We start from the raw sequence: 15,067 nt of genomic DNA, 5'->3' as shown, positions 1-15,067 counted from the left end.
AGGAAGCAAGAGATGGTAAGCATTCATCACTAAACTGCATATCTGAAAGGATGGTGGATGGGTGTATGGTGTCTTGCAGAAGCTTTTGATATGCACAGAGGTTTCACCAAGGAATGTGAACCAAATCCATCTAAAGAACTTAGAGGTTGCCCTGAGGCCTTAAAAGAACTTTCTCCTGTTTTCAATACCTCCTGCTTTCCCTGAAACCACTGTCAGAATGTTGAAAAGCCAGACTGCACTTGCAGAAAGAAAGAAAATATAGATAGTTGAGAGTGTAAGGAAGTCAGTTGGATAAGGATTTATTTGAATAATTATTATTTTATGTTATAATTATCTGAACACTGGTCTGTTTCCTTTTTTCCTGTAAGACCACTGCCCTATTTGAATAAGAGATGAGTACTTCAGCGTGCCACTAAGCACCAATGTATCTTTTCACCACCGAGGACTTGAAACTTTGTTGAGAATACGTGGAAAGCAGTCAAAAGAATATGGCTTTTAGAGACTTTCTAATTTTGAACCCAAGCACCATGAGAGCATATTATTTATCATTGCTGAATTCTTATTTCCTCAACTGTACAATGGAACCGATAACTACAGCAGAAATGTGGGAGGGTTAAATTAGATTAATCAAAGCAGAATATTCCACATCAATAACAATCTCCTCAGTATTACATTGACATTATCTTTTTCTGAACTCCTATAGAGGGAATACTTGGTTCCATCTAATTTAACATGCCATTATATACACTCAGCAGCATGCCATCTAACAAAGAATTTCATGGTGTTTTACAATTGACAGAATCTTCCATGCATTATCTTATATTCATGACCTTGACCCTTACCACTCTGTGAACAAGCTGTTGTCATCATCACATCCATTCACAGTTGCACAAACATGCCAAGTCATAATGATTATAAGTGACAGAGTAGGATTCATCAGAAAACCTGGAATTCAGCTTGAATTCTGACAAAAGCTGCTGCCTGATCTTAGAAAACTCACTGGCTTTTGAGTCTCTATTTTTTCATCTCTAAAATAGGTATAATTATGATTTAACTATATCATACAGTTGGTGAGAATATTAAGCAATATAAAATATAAAGCAATTGCTCAAGGTATATTGGTTCTCTTCCTTGAAATCTTGTATTTTGCTCTGTAGTCTACTCTAAAGTCTATTATCTTTTTTATGCTATTGTCTGTTTTATCAAACTTGATGGACCAAGGAAAGGACTGTCCAAGAAATAAAATGTGATCACAGGAAATGTATATTTATACATTGTGCCTACATCTATATGTATATATATATGTATATATATTTAATATAGTTATATAAAATAGTTCACATACATTTGTATATAAATTACATAGCAGTATTCATATTAGTATTAATACAAATATAATAATATTCATATTATTAGTTAGGATGATTATAAAATTTACCATGATACAGATTATATATAACAATATGAATTATAGATATAGAATGCATATTTGGATACGGACATTTTGATATACTATGTTAAGTATATAGTATGCACAAGATGTGCCTATGTTTTGTATACTTATCAGGACATTTTGGCATAGCTGGACTACAACAGGGCAACAGGGCATAGGTTATATATGTAAAAAAATAAGCATGACTACTGCACTAACACTGGAGTTGAATATTGCTGAAGGGAGGGGATACAAACATCATTCGTCCCTACTCCCAGGCACACACACACATACACACAGAAACACGCACACACAGCCCACCACAAAAACCAACAGTATTTATCTGTAAACAAAGGTTTACTTGAATGCAGAAAGGCTTCTTAAGATAAACAGAACCAATGTCCAGAGCCTTATCTGACCAAATGGCAGCTCATCTGGCCAGCTATCGTGCTGAAGCCTCTGAGGTCCAGATTTCTGCAATGATGACTAGGGGCGCTTCTGGTGGGTAGAATAATGACCCCCAAAGTTATCTATGTACTAATGCCAAATGCCTGTGAATAAGTTACCTTATATGGAAAAAAAGATCTGGTAGATGTGATTAAGAATCTTGGGATGCAATGATTATCCTGGGTTCCTTAGATGGGCCCAGTGTAATGACAAGGGTCCTTATAAGTGAAAGAGGGAAGCAGGAGAGTCAGAGTCAGAGTGATGTGGACTCAAGCCAAGGAACGTGCACAACTCTAGAAACTAGAAAAGTCAAGGCACAGAATCTCCTTTAAAGCGTCCAGAAGAAACACAGTTCTCCTAACACCTTGATTTTAATCCCATAAGACCCATTACAGACATCTGATCATGGAGATTTTAAGGTAATAAATGTATGTTGTTTTAAGCCACTCATTGTGTCAATATGTTACAACAGCAACAGGAAACTAATACAGTGCTCTCTCCCTCTGGCACCAGTGTTGCTTGGCCAGAGTCTCACTGTCGCAGGGATTACTCTCAGAAAGTGCTCCATTTATGCTTTGGTCTAAACCAAAGTGTGTTAAAGCTTCCCTGGCCTTTTGTGGCCTAGAAAATTACTGCCTATTGCCCCCAATATTTCACTCATTGTGAGTGTGTGCATCCCACAGATGTCTGTTTCACTCCTAGCTCACTGTTTCTAGGTCTGCAACATGAACCTTTGGGGAAAATGGGCTGGAGACAATCTGCATAACAGACACGGTGTTACAAGAATAATCAGCCTCTCTTCTCCTGTCCCAGTTGGGCCCACAGACCACATCTATTTGTCCAATACCATATCACCAATAGTGTCTGACTCATGGTGAAACTTAATACATATTTGTAGACTGACAGCCCAATCCTGGGCCAGCCTTCTGCAAATACACACCATCTTCCCTAAATTCCTCCTAACACCACCAAGGGCTTGCTCCTTGCCTCAACCACTACCCCTCCAGGCTACTCCTATACAAGACATAAGAACGTGGACTTATCTTTCAAGCATCCTAAACTAAACATGTTGTGGGATGAATTATGTCCCTACAAAAGATGAAGTCCTAACCCCAGGTACCTGTGAATGTGACCTTATTTGGAAATAGGATCTTTACATAATACAAGAAATCAATTCAATATGAGGTCATATTGGATCACAGTAGGCCTTAATCCAATGACGTGTCTTACAAGAAGAGGGAAATTTGGATCCAGATGTAAAGGGAAGGCAACATTGTGAAGGAAGTTCGAGGCAAAGATTGGAGTTATGCTGCCACAAGCCAAGGAATGCCAAGGACTGTCAGAAACCACTGAAGAGGAGAGGGGGCAAGATGGCGGAAGAGTAAGACACGGAGATCACCTTCCTTCCCACAGATACATTAGAAATACATCTACACGTGGAACTGCTCCTACAGAACACCTACTGAACGCTGGCAGAAGACGTCAGACCTCCCAAAAGGCAAGAAACTCCCCGCATACTTGGGTAGGGCAAAAGAAAAAAGAAATAACAGAGACCAAAGAATAGGGACGGGACCTGCACCAGTGGGAGGGAGCTGTGAAGGAAGAAAGGTTTCCACACACTAGGAAGCCCCTTCGCGGGCGGAGACTGTGGGTGGCAGAGGGGGAAAGCTTCGGGGCCGCGGAGGAGAGCGCAGCCACAGGGGTGCGGAGGGAAAAGCGGAGAGATTCCCGCACAGAGGTGCGGCGCCGACCAGCACTCACCAGCCCGAGAGGCTTGTCTGCTCACCCGCCGGGGCGGGCGGGGCTGGGAGCTGAGGTTCGGGCTGTGGTCGGATCGCAGGGAGAGGACTGGGGTTGGCGGCGTGAACACAGCCTGAAGGAGCTAGTGCACCACAGCTAGCTGGGACGGAGTCCGGGAAAAGGTCTGGAGCTGCCGAAGAGGCAAGAGACTTTTTCTTACCTCTTTGTTTCCTGGTGCGTGAGGAGAGGGGATTCAGAGCGCCGCCTAAACGAGCTCCAGAGATGGGCGCGAGCCACGGCTATCAGCGCGGACCCCAGAGATGGGCATGAGATGCTGAGGCTGCTGCTGCCGCCACCAAAAAGCCTGTGTGCGAGCACAGGTCACTCTCCACACCGCCCCTCCCGGGAGCCGGTGCAGCCTGCCACGGCCAGGCTCCCATGATCCGGGGACAACTTCCCCGGGAGAACGCACGGCGTGCCTTGGGCTGCTACAACGTCACGACGCCTCTGACGCAGCAGGCTCGCCCCGCCTCCTCCGTACCCCTCCCTCCCCCCGGCCTGCGTGAGCCAGAGCCCCCGAAGCAGCTGCTCTTTTAACCCCATCCTGTCTGGGCGGGGAACAGACACCCTCAGGCGACCTACACACAGAGGCAGGTCCAAATCCAAAGCTGAACCCCGGGAGCTGTGCGAACAATGAAGAGAAAGGGAAATCTCTCCCAGCAGCCTCAGAAGCAGCGGATTAAAGCTCCACAAACAACTTGATGTGCCTGCATCTGTTGAAAACCTGAACAGACAACGAATCATCCCAAATTCAGGAGGTGGACTTGGGAGCAGGATATATTAATTTTTCCCCTTTTCCTTTTTTGTGAGTGTATATGTGTATGCTTCTGGGTGAGATTTTGTCTGTATAGCTTTGCTTTATAATAGCTTTATTTTATTTTACTTTATTTTATCCTCTTTCTTTCTTTCTTTCTTTCTTTCTTTCTTTCTTTCTTTCTTTCTATTTTTTCTCTCTTTTACTCTGAGTCGTGTGGACGAAAGGCTCTTGGTGCTCCAGCCAGGCATCAGGGCTGTGCCTCTGAGGTGGGAGAGCCAACTTCAGGACACTGGTCCACAAGAGACCTCCCAGATCCACGTAATACCAAATGGCAAAAATCTCTCAGAGATCTCCATCTCAACATCAAGACCCAGCTTCACTCAACGACCAGCAAGCTACAGTGCTGGACACCCTATGCCAAACAACTAGCAAGACAGGAACACAGCCCCATCCATTAGCAGAGAGGCTGCCTAAAATCATAATAAGGCCACAGACACCCCAAAACACACCACCAGACATGGACATGCCCACCAGAAAGACAAGATCCAGCCTCATCCACCAGAACACAGACACTTGTCCCCTCCACCAGGAAGCCTACACAACCCACTGAACCAACCTTACCCACTGGGGACAGATACCAAAAACAACGGGAACTACGAACCTGCAGCCTGTGAAAAGGAGACCCCAAACACAGTAAGATAAGCAAAATGAGAAGACAGAAAAACACACAGCAGATGAAGGAGCAGGGTCAAAACACACCAGACCTAACAAATGAAGAGCAAATAGGTAGACTACCTGAAAAAGAATTCAGAATAATGATAGTAAGGATGATCCAACATCTTGGAAATAGAATAGACAAAATGCAAGAAACATTTAACAAGGACGTAGAAGAACTAAAGAGGAACCAAGCAACGATAAAAAACACAATAAATGAAATTAAAAATACTCTAGATGGGATCAATAGCAGAATAACTGAGGCAGAAGAACGGATAAGTGACCTGGAAGATAAAATGGTGGAAATAACTACTGCAGAGCAGAATAAAGAAAAAAGAATGAAAGGAACAGAGTACAGTCTCAGAGACCTCTGGGACAACATTAAACACACCAACATTCGAATTATAGGGGTCCCAGAAGAAGAAGAGAAAAAGAAAGGGACTGAGAAAATATTTGAAGAGATTATAGTTGAAAACTTCCCTAATATGGGAAAGGAAATAGTTAATCAAGTCCTGGAAGCACAGAGAGTCCCATACAGGATAAACCCAAGGAGAAACACGCCAAGACACATATTAATCAAACTATCAAAAATTAAATATAAAGAAAACATATTAAAAGCAGGAAGGGAAAAACAATAACACACAAGGGAATCCCCATAAGGTTAACAGCTGATCTTTCAGCAGAAACCCTGCAAGCCAGAAGGGAGTGGCAGGATATACTTAAAGTGATGAAGGAGAAAAACCTACAACCAAGATTACTCTACCCAGCAAGGATCTCATTCAGATGTGATGGAGAAATTAAAACCTTTACAGACAAGCAAAAGCTGAGAGAGTTCAGCACCACCAAACCAGCTTTACAACAAATGATAAAGGAACTTCTATAGGCAAGAAACATAAGAGAAGGAAAACACCTACAATAACAAACCCAAAACATTTAAGAAAATGGGAATAGGAACATACATACCGATAATTACCTTAAATGTAAATGGATTAAATGCTCCCACCAAAAGACACAGACTGGCTGAATGGATACAAAAACAAGACCCATACATATGCTGTCTACAAGAGACCCACTTCAGACTAGGGACACATACAGACTGAAAGTGAGGGAATGGAAAAAGATATTCCATGCAAATGGAAACCAAAAGAAAGCTGGAGTAGCAATTCTCATATCAGACAAAATAGACTTTAAAATAAAGACTATTACAAGAGACAAAGAAGGAAACTATATAATGATCAAGGGATCGATCCAAGAGGAAGGTATAACAATTGTAAATATTTATGCACTCAACATAGGAGCACCTCAATACATAAGGCAAATGCTAACAGCCATAAAAGGGGAAATCGACAGCAACACAATCATAGTAGGGGACTTTAACACCCCACTTTCACCAATGGACAGATCATCCAAAATGAAAATAAATAAGGAAACACAAGCTTTAAATGATACATTAAACAAGATGGACTTAATTGATATTTATAGGACATTCCACCCAAAAACAACAGAATGCACATTTTTCTCAAGTGCTCATGGAACATTCTCCAGGATAGATCATATCTTGGGTCACAAATCAAGCCTTGGTAAATTTAAGAAAATTGAAATTGTATTAAGTATCTTTTCCGACCACAACGTTATGAGACTAGATATCAATTACAGGAAAAGATCTGTAAAAAATACAAACACATGGAGGCTACACAATACACTACTTAATAACGAAGTGATCACTGAAGAAATCAAAGGGGAAATCAAAAAATACCTAGAAACTAATGACAATGGAGACACGACGACCCAAAACCTATGGAATGCAGCAAAAGCCGTGCTAAGAGGGAAGTTTATAGCAATACAAGCCTACCTCAAGAAACAGGAAACATCTCAAATAAACAACCTAACCTTGCACCTAAAGCAATTAGAGAAAGAAGAACAAAAAACCCCCAAAGTTAGCAGAAGGAAAGAAATCATAAAGATCAGATGAGAAATAAATGAAAAAGAAATGAACGAGACAATAGCAAAGATCAATAAAACTAAAAGCTGGTTCTTTGAGAAGATAAACAAAATTGATAAAACATTACCCAGACTCATCAAGACAAAAAGGGAGAAGACTCAAATCAATAGAATTAGAAATGAAAAAGGAGAAGTAACCACTGACACTGCAGAAATACAAATGATCAAGAGAGATTACTACAAGCAACTCTATGCCAATAAAATGGACAACCTGGAAGAAATGGACAAATTCTTAGAAATACACAACTGCTGAGACTGAACCAGGAAGAAATAGAAAATATGAACAGACCAATCACAAGCACTGAAATTGAGACTGTGATTAAAAATCTTCCACCAAACAAAAGCCCAGGAACAGATGACTTCACAGGCGAATTCTATCAAACATCTAGAGAAGAGCTTACACCTATCCTTCTCAAACTCTTCCAAAATATGGCAGAGGGAGGAACACTCCCCAACTCATTCTACGAGGCCACCATCACCCTGATACCAAAACCAGGCAAAGATGTCACAAAGAAAGAAAACTACAGGCCAATATCACTGATGAACATAGGTGCAAAAATCCTTAACAAAATACTAGCAAACAGAATCCAACAGCACATTAAAAGGATCATACACCATGATCAAGTGGGGTTTATTCCAGGAATGCAAGGATTCTTCAATATACGCAAATCAATCAATGTGATACACCATATTAACAAATTGAAGGAGAAAAACCATATGATCATCTCAATAGATGCAGAGAAAGCTTTCGACAAAATTCAACACCCATTTATGACAAAAGTCCTGCAGAAAGTAGGCATAGTGGGAACTGTCCTCAACATAATAAAGGCCATATATGACAAACCCACAGCCAACATTGTCCTCAATGGTGAAAAACTGAAACCATTTCCACTAAGATCAGGAACAAGACAAGGTTGCCCACTCTCACCATTATTATTCAGCATAGTTTTGGAAGTGTTAGCCACAGCAATCAGAGAAGACAAAGAAATAAAAGGAATCCAAATCGGAAAAGAAGAAGTAAAACTGTCACTGTTTGCAGATGACATGATACTATACATAGAGAATCCTAAAGATGCTACCAGAAAACTCCTAGAGGTAATCAATGAATTTGGTAAAGTAGCAGGATACAAAATTAATGCACAGAAATCTCTTGCATTCCTATACACTAATGATGAAAAATCTGAAAGTGAAATTAAGAAAACACTCCCGTTTACCATTGCAACAAAAAGAATAAAATATCTAGGAATAAACCTACCTAAGGAGACAAAAGACCTGTATGCAGAAAATTATAAGACACTGATGAAAGAAATTAAAGATGATACAAATAGATGGAGAGGTATACCATGTTCTTGGATTGGAAGAATCAACATTGTGAAAATGACTCTACTACCCAAAGCAATCTACAGATTCAATGCAATCCTTATCAAACTACCACTGGCATTTTTCACAGAACTAGAACAAAAAATTTCACAATTTGTATGGAAACAAAAGACCCCGAATAGCCAAAGCAATCTTGAGAACGAAAAATGGAGCTGGAGGAATCAGGCTCCCTGACTTCAGACTATATTACAAAGCTACAGTAATCAAGACAGTTTGGTACTGGCACAAAAACAGAAATATAGATCAATGGAACAGGATAGAAAGCCCAGAGATAAACCCACACACATATGGTCACCTTATCTTTGATAAAGGAGGCAAGCATATACAGTGGAGAAAAGACAGCCTCTTCAATAAGTGGTGCTGGGAAAATTGGACAGATACATGTAAAAGTATGAAATTAGAACACTCCCTGACACCATACACAAAAATAAACTCAAAATGGATTAAAGACCTAAGTGTAAGGCCAGACACTATCAAACCCTTAGAGGAAAACATAGACAGAACACTCTATGACATAAATCACAGCAAGATCCTTTTTGACCCAGCTCCTAGAGAAATGGAAATAAAAACACAAATAAACAAATGGGACCTAATGAAACTTAAAAGCTTTTGCACAGCAAAGGAAACCATAAACAAGACCAAAAGACAACCCTCAGAATGGGAGAAAATATTTGCAAATGAAGCAACTGACGAAGGATTAATCTCCAAGATTTACAAGCAGCTCATGCAGCTCAATAACTAAAAAACAAAAAACCCAATCCAAAAATGGGCAGAAGACCTAAATAGACATTTCTCCAAAGAAGATATACAGATTGCCAACAGACACATGAAAGAATGCTCAACATCATTAATCATTAGAGAAATGCAAATCAAAACTACAATGAGATATCATGTCACACCGGTCAGAAGGGCCATCATCAAAAAATCTACAAACAATAAATGCTGGAGAGGGTGTGGAGAAAAGGGAACACTCTTGCACTGTTGGTGGGAATGTAAATTAATACAGCCACTATGGAGAACAGTATGGAGGTTCCTTAAAAAACTACAAATAGAACTACCATACGACCCAGCAATCCCACTACTGGGCATATACCCTGAGAAAACCATAATTCAAAAACAGTCATGTACCAAAATGTTCATTGCAGCTCTATTTACAATAGCCAGGACATGGAAGCAACCTAAGTGTCCATCATCAGATGAATGGATAAAGAAGATGTGGCACATATATACAATGGATTATTACTCAGCCATAAAAAGAAATGAAATGGAGGTATTTGTAGTGAGGTGGATGGAGTTAGAGCTGTCATACAGAGTGAAGTAAGTCAGAAAGAGAAAAACAAATACAGTATGCTAACACATATATATGGAATCTAAGGGGAAAAAAAGGTCATGAAGAATCTAGTGGCAAGATGGGAATAAAGACACAGACCTACTAGAGAATGGACTTGAGGATATGGGGAGGGGGAGGGGTAAGATGTGACAGGGTGAGAGAGTGTCATGGACATATATACACTACCAAATGTAAAATAGATAGCTAGTGGGAAGCAGCCGCATAGCACAGGGAGATCAGCTCGGTGCTTTGTGACCACCTAGAGGGGTGGGATAGGGAGGGTGGGAGGGAGGGAGATGCAAGAGGGAAGAGATATGGGAACATATGTATATGTATAACTGATTCACTTTGTTATAAAGCAGAAACTAACACACCATTGTAAAGCAATTATACTCCAATAAAGATGTTTAAAAAAAAAAAAAAAAAGAAACCACTGAAGAGAGGCTCTAGGAGAAAGACATGAAGCAGTTTCTCCCTGAGGGTTTCCTGAAAGGAACAACCCTGCTGGCATCTTGATTTCATACTCTGGCCCCTGTACTGTAAGGAAATACATTTCTGTTGCTTTAAACCACTGAATGTGTGATAATTTGTTGCATCAGTCCTAAGAAAGTAATAGGGTAAAGATAGTAGCTATGCTACTCAATATAATTCTACATCCATCCACATGCACAAGCCACTGCACTTTCTCGTTGATTTAGGTTGACAAAGATGAATCTATTTTTGCCATCCCAGCAGGAGGGGACCCTGTGCACACTCCCCTGCCTGGCAGAGTCCCCACTGGGGTAATCTGCATGCATTGACATCATCTGGTTATAAAGTGAAAGTTAACGTGGCAGCACAGCGGTGTTCCCGTTAACTACTGATTTGTTTTCTGATTTGTGTAAACACGAACTGAACTATCTGCGAAGCCAGGAGAAGGAAACCTCATCAGGGCGTCTTATAGGTTGTGTAAGTGTTTCCGACACCTAGGCCTCGCTGTACATACAGAATCCTATATCTGAGCTGCTTATTTTCTTTTGCAAACAAAAAGTTCAAAATTCTTAGCACAGGATATTCATCTGAATCCCTCAGGGAAATAAACATTATGCACTAAAAATAAAACCAGCTACCCTGCAACCCAGGGACCCAATTCATACTACTGCCTCAGTCTGACAAAAGCAGGGCGGTCTATGGTCACAAAACCTAGGCAGTGAGAATATATTCTAGAGTTATCCTAAACTACCCTCAAAGTCTCAAAACCAAGTATAAACATGGCAGTGTCCAACACCCTAGGCTACCCAGTGAAGGGTATTTTTGAAATTTTTCCTCTTTATAACAGCAATCTGTCAGCCCAGGGGCCATTTGTATTTCTTCCCTGATCTTAATTGAATTCAGAGAATGAGTGAGATTGCCAAAGAGCAGGATTTCAATCAGATAAGGAATGACTGAAACCATGTAAAGTATAGGTCTTGGGAAAAAAAACCTGGGAAAACAGAGAAGGTAATATCTCTCCAATTGCAATAACATTTCTTAGAACATGGAGATTCTAGGAGAAATCTAGTATCCTCTCTTTGCAAGTCATCAAATCCAACTTCCAGGGGGATTGGGGATATATTGTTTAAGGGTACAAACTCGCAGCCAGTAGATAAATGAGTCCTGGAGATCTAAACACAGTGTAATGATTATAGAAAACAATGTTGCATTATACTTCAAAGTTGCTAAGAAACTAGATCTTGTTACCACCACACAAAAGAAACGATAATTATGTGAAGTGATAGAAGTATCGGTTAGTGCTATGGTGGTAATCATATTGCAATATAAAAATGTGTCAAATCAATACTTTGCATACCTTAAACTTACATGCCATGTGTCAATTATATTTCAATTTTTTAAAAAATCCAACTTCCAATACCCTGTGATTATTCATTCAAGATAACATTTGAATGTCTTACTCACTCTGAGTAAAAGAGGCCAGGCATAACTAAGATGTACAATATGCTGTCCCTGTACTCAAGGTGATGACAATCTAATGAACAAGCTCTCACTGGAAGGTCTGCTTTGGAGTCTGAGAAATAGTTAGCCATCGGCAGCCAAAATATCTACATCTATTTTCTATCTCTGACACTAATAGTTATCTGTGTTGTAGTCCCCATATCTCTTAAAGCTCAGTTACATTAATATCAAAATGGGGAAACTTACTCGGGTTCCATTAGAATCTGGTTGGCTGATATCTTCATTGAGCTGAGTTGCCCACTCTCCCTGTACCACCAGCCTATCTCCACCCTCTTATATAATGGAGAAATAAACTTCTCTTGCTTGAGATTTTGTAATTTTTGTCTCTGTTATATGAGCTTAACCCATCCCTAACTATGCCCCCTTCCTGCCTCCATGTGACATTATCCTGTCCTTGTGTCAGGGAAGATTATGTTTTAGGATACACCATTTATCTCAATGATATCAATAACATCACTTCATGTCAAGGATTGTATTTGCAAGGATTGTACACTGAATGGTACATCATAATAAAGGTAGTACCTTTCCTGTATAAATTTTGACACTTTGAAAAGGTGGATAAATAATAAAGTTATAGGGCTTCCCTGGTGGCACAGTGGTTGAGAATCTGCCTGCCAGTGCAGGGGACACGGGTTCGAGCCCTGGTCTGGGAGGATCCCACATGCCGCGGAGCAACTAGGCCCGTGAGCCACAATTACTGAGCCTGCGCGTCTGGAGCCTGTGCTCCGCAACAAGAGAGGCCGTGATAATGAGAGGCCCGCGCACCGCGATGAAGAGTGGCCCCCACTTGCCGCAACTAGAGAAAGCCCTCGCACAGAAACGAAGACCCAACACAGCCATAAATAAATAAATAAACTGAAAAATTAAAATAATAATAATAATAGTAAAGTTATATAATATGCTATAAAAAAATGGGGCAACCTTGCCTTTCTTACATTCTCATTAAGAAGATAAAGCACATGAGATCATTTTGAAATTCAAATCATCTAACAAGTATAATCTACATTTGTTACAGTTTTTTGATAAAGAGTGCTTTAGTATCTTCCCGAGTCCTTTGAAGCTCATAGCTTCATTGCCAGACAGCTCTGAACGTGAGGCTTTCTATTCTTATCTCATAGTTTGGCTCTCCTTGGTGGATAGATAATATTCTTGTGCCACACAAATCTTAAAATTAGACTGAATATTTTTACAAGTACCTCAAAAAGGAAAGAAAAAGCTAAATGTTAGTGAGAAATGAAGATTTTACTCAGGATTCCATAGGGAAGATGAAAATTCACATCACTCACTACAGAGCAAAGAACTGTACAATTGTCCCTTAAATCCTTAAATATTTCTGTTACCTTGGAAAACCTCTCTCTGGACAAATGGGTAAACTTTACCCTTCCTATATTGCCTTTGTCTCTTTCTTTGTCTCTCTTGTCTTTACTCAAACTCTATTTTCTTGTTTTCTGGAGAGCATCCTAAATATATATGTGTGTGTGTATATATATATATAATATATAATATATATATATTATATATATATATAAAATATATATATATAATATATAATATATATATATTATATATATATATAAAATATATATATATACACACAGAAAGAAAGTATAATTAACATACCATATAATTCATTTATTAAGTGGTGTAATTTAATATTTTTGGTATAATCACAAGGTTGTGCAACCATTACCACCATCTAATTTAGACCATTTATTGCCACAAGAAGAACTCCCTTACCCACTAGTATTCTCTCTCTATGACCCTTCACCACACCACACTCCCCACACAACCCCTAATCTATTGTCTCTCTCTCCAGATTTACTAACACTGGACATTTCATATAAGTGGAATCATACAATATATAGTTGTTTGTAACTGGCTTCTTTATTGTCAAGTAATATTCTACTGTATGGATATACCACACTGTATTTAGCCATTCATCATTTATGGACATTTGGGCCATTTCCAATTTCTGGCTATTATGAATAATGCTGCTATGTACATTCATATACAAGTTTTTGTGTGAACATATGTTTTTATTTTCTTAGGTAAATACTTAGGAGTGGAATTGCTAGATCTGAGGGTAACTTTTATGTTTGCCATTCTGAGAAATGGCCAAACTGTTTCCTAAAACAGGTGTACAATTTTACATTCCCACCAGCAACACATGAGGGTTCCAATTTCTCCACATCTTCATAAACACTCATATATCTTTTGATGTATTAGTGGATTGGAAGTAGAACCTCATCATGGTTTTTACCTGCATTTTCCTAATGACTAATGATGTCAATCAGCATTTTGTGTACTATTGACCATTGGTAAATATACTTTGGAGAAATGTCTATCAAAATCTTTTGCCCATTATCCTAGTCTGTTCAGGCCACTATAACAAAAATAACATAGACAGAGTGACAAACAACAAACATTTATTTTTCACAGTTCTAGCATCTGGGAAGTCCAAGATGAAGGTACTAGCAGATTCAGTGTCTGGTGAGGACCTGCTTCTTGTTCACAGACAGTCAATTTCTCTCATTGCATCATCACATGTTAGAAGAGGCAAGGCACTCTCCGGAGTCTCTTTTATTAGGGCACTAATCCCACTCATGAGGGCTCCTTCTTCATTATCAGCTTAACTCCCAAAGGCCTCACCCCCAAATACCAAAACATTGGGAATTAGTTGTCAACATATGAATTTTGGAGGGACATAAACATTCAGTCTGTAACAATGATAATTTGATTTATTTATCTTATTGAGTTATAAGAGATTTTTTAATGTAAAACTCCTTTATCACATATATAATTTGTCAACATTTTCTCCCATTTTGTGATTTGTTTTTTCTTTCTCAATACTAGTGTTTTCTGAACAAAAGTTCACATTTTGATGAGGTCCAATTTATCTATTTTTTGGTCACTTGTGCTTTTGGTGTTATATCTAACAATTTACAGCCTAATCCGAAGTCACAAAGATTTACTCCTATGTGTTCTTTTAAGAGTTTTATAATTTCAGTCATAATATTTTGGTCTATGATCCATTTTAAGTTAATTTTTGTCCATGGTATGTGGAAGACATCAACCTCATTTTTTTGTATGTGAATAACCATTTGTCTCAGCATCATTAATTTAAAAAACTATTCTATCCCCATTGAATTTCAGATCCCTTGTTGAAAAATAATTAACCATAAATGTACGGTTTTAGTTCTTGTTTTTAATTTTG

This window comes from Balaenoptera borealis (genome assembly GCF_965194805.1).
Source record: "Balaenoptera borealis genome assembly, chromosome: 4".
Classification (NCBI taxonomy): domain Eukaryota; kingdom Metazoa; phylum Chordata; class Mammalia; order Artiodactyla; family Balaenopteridae; genus Balaenoptera; species Balaenoptera borealis.
The sequence above is the reverse complement of the archived record's forward strand: the minus strand, read 5'-3'. Positions refer to the sequence as shown.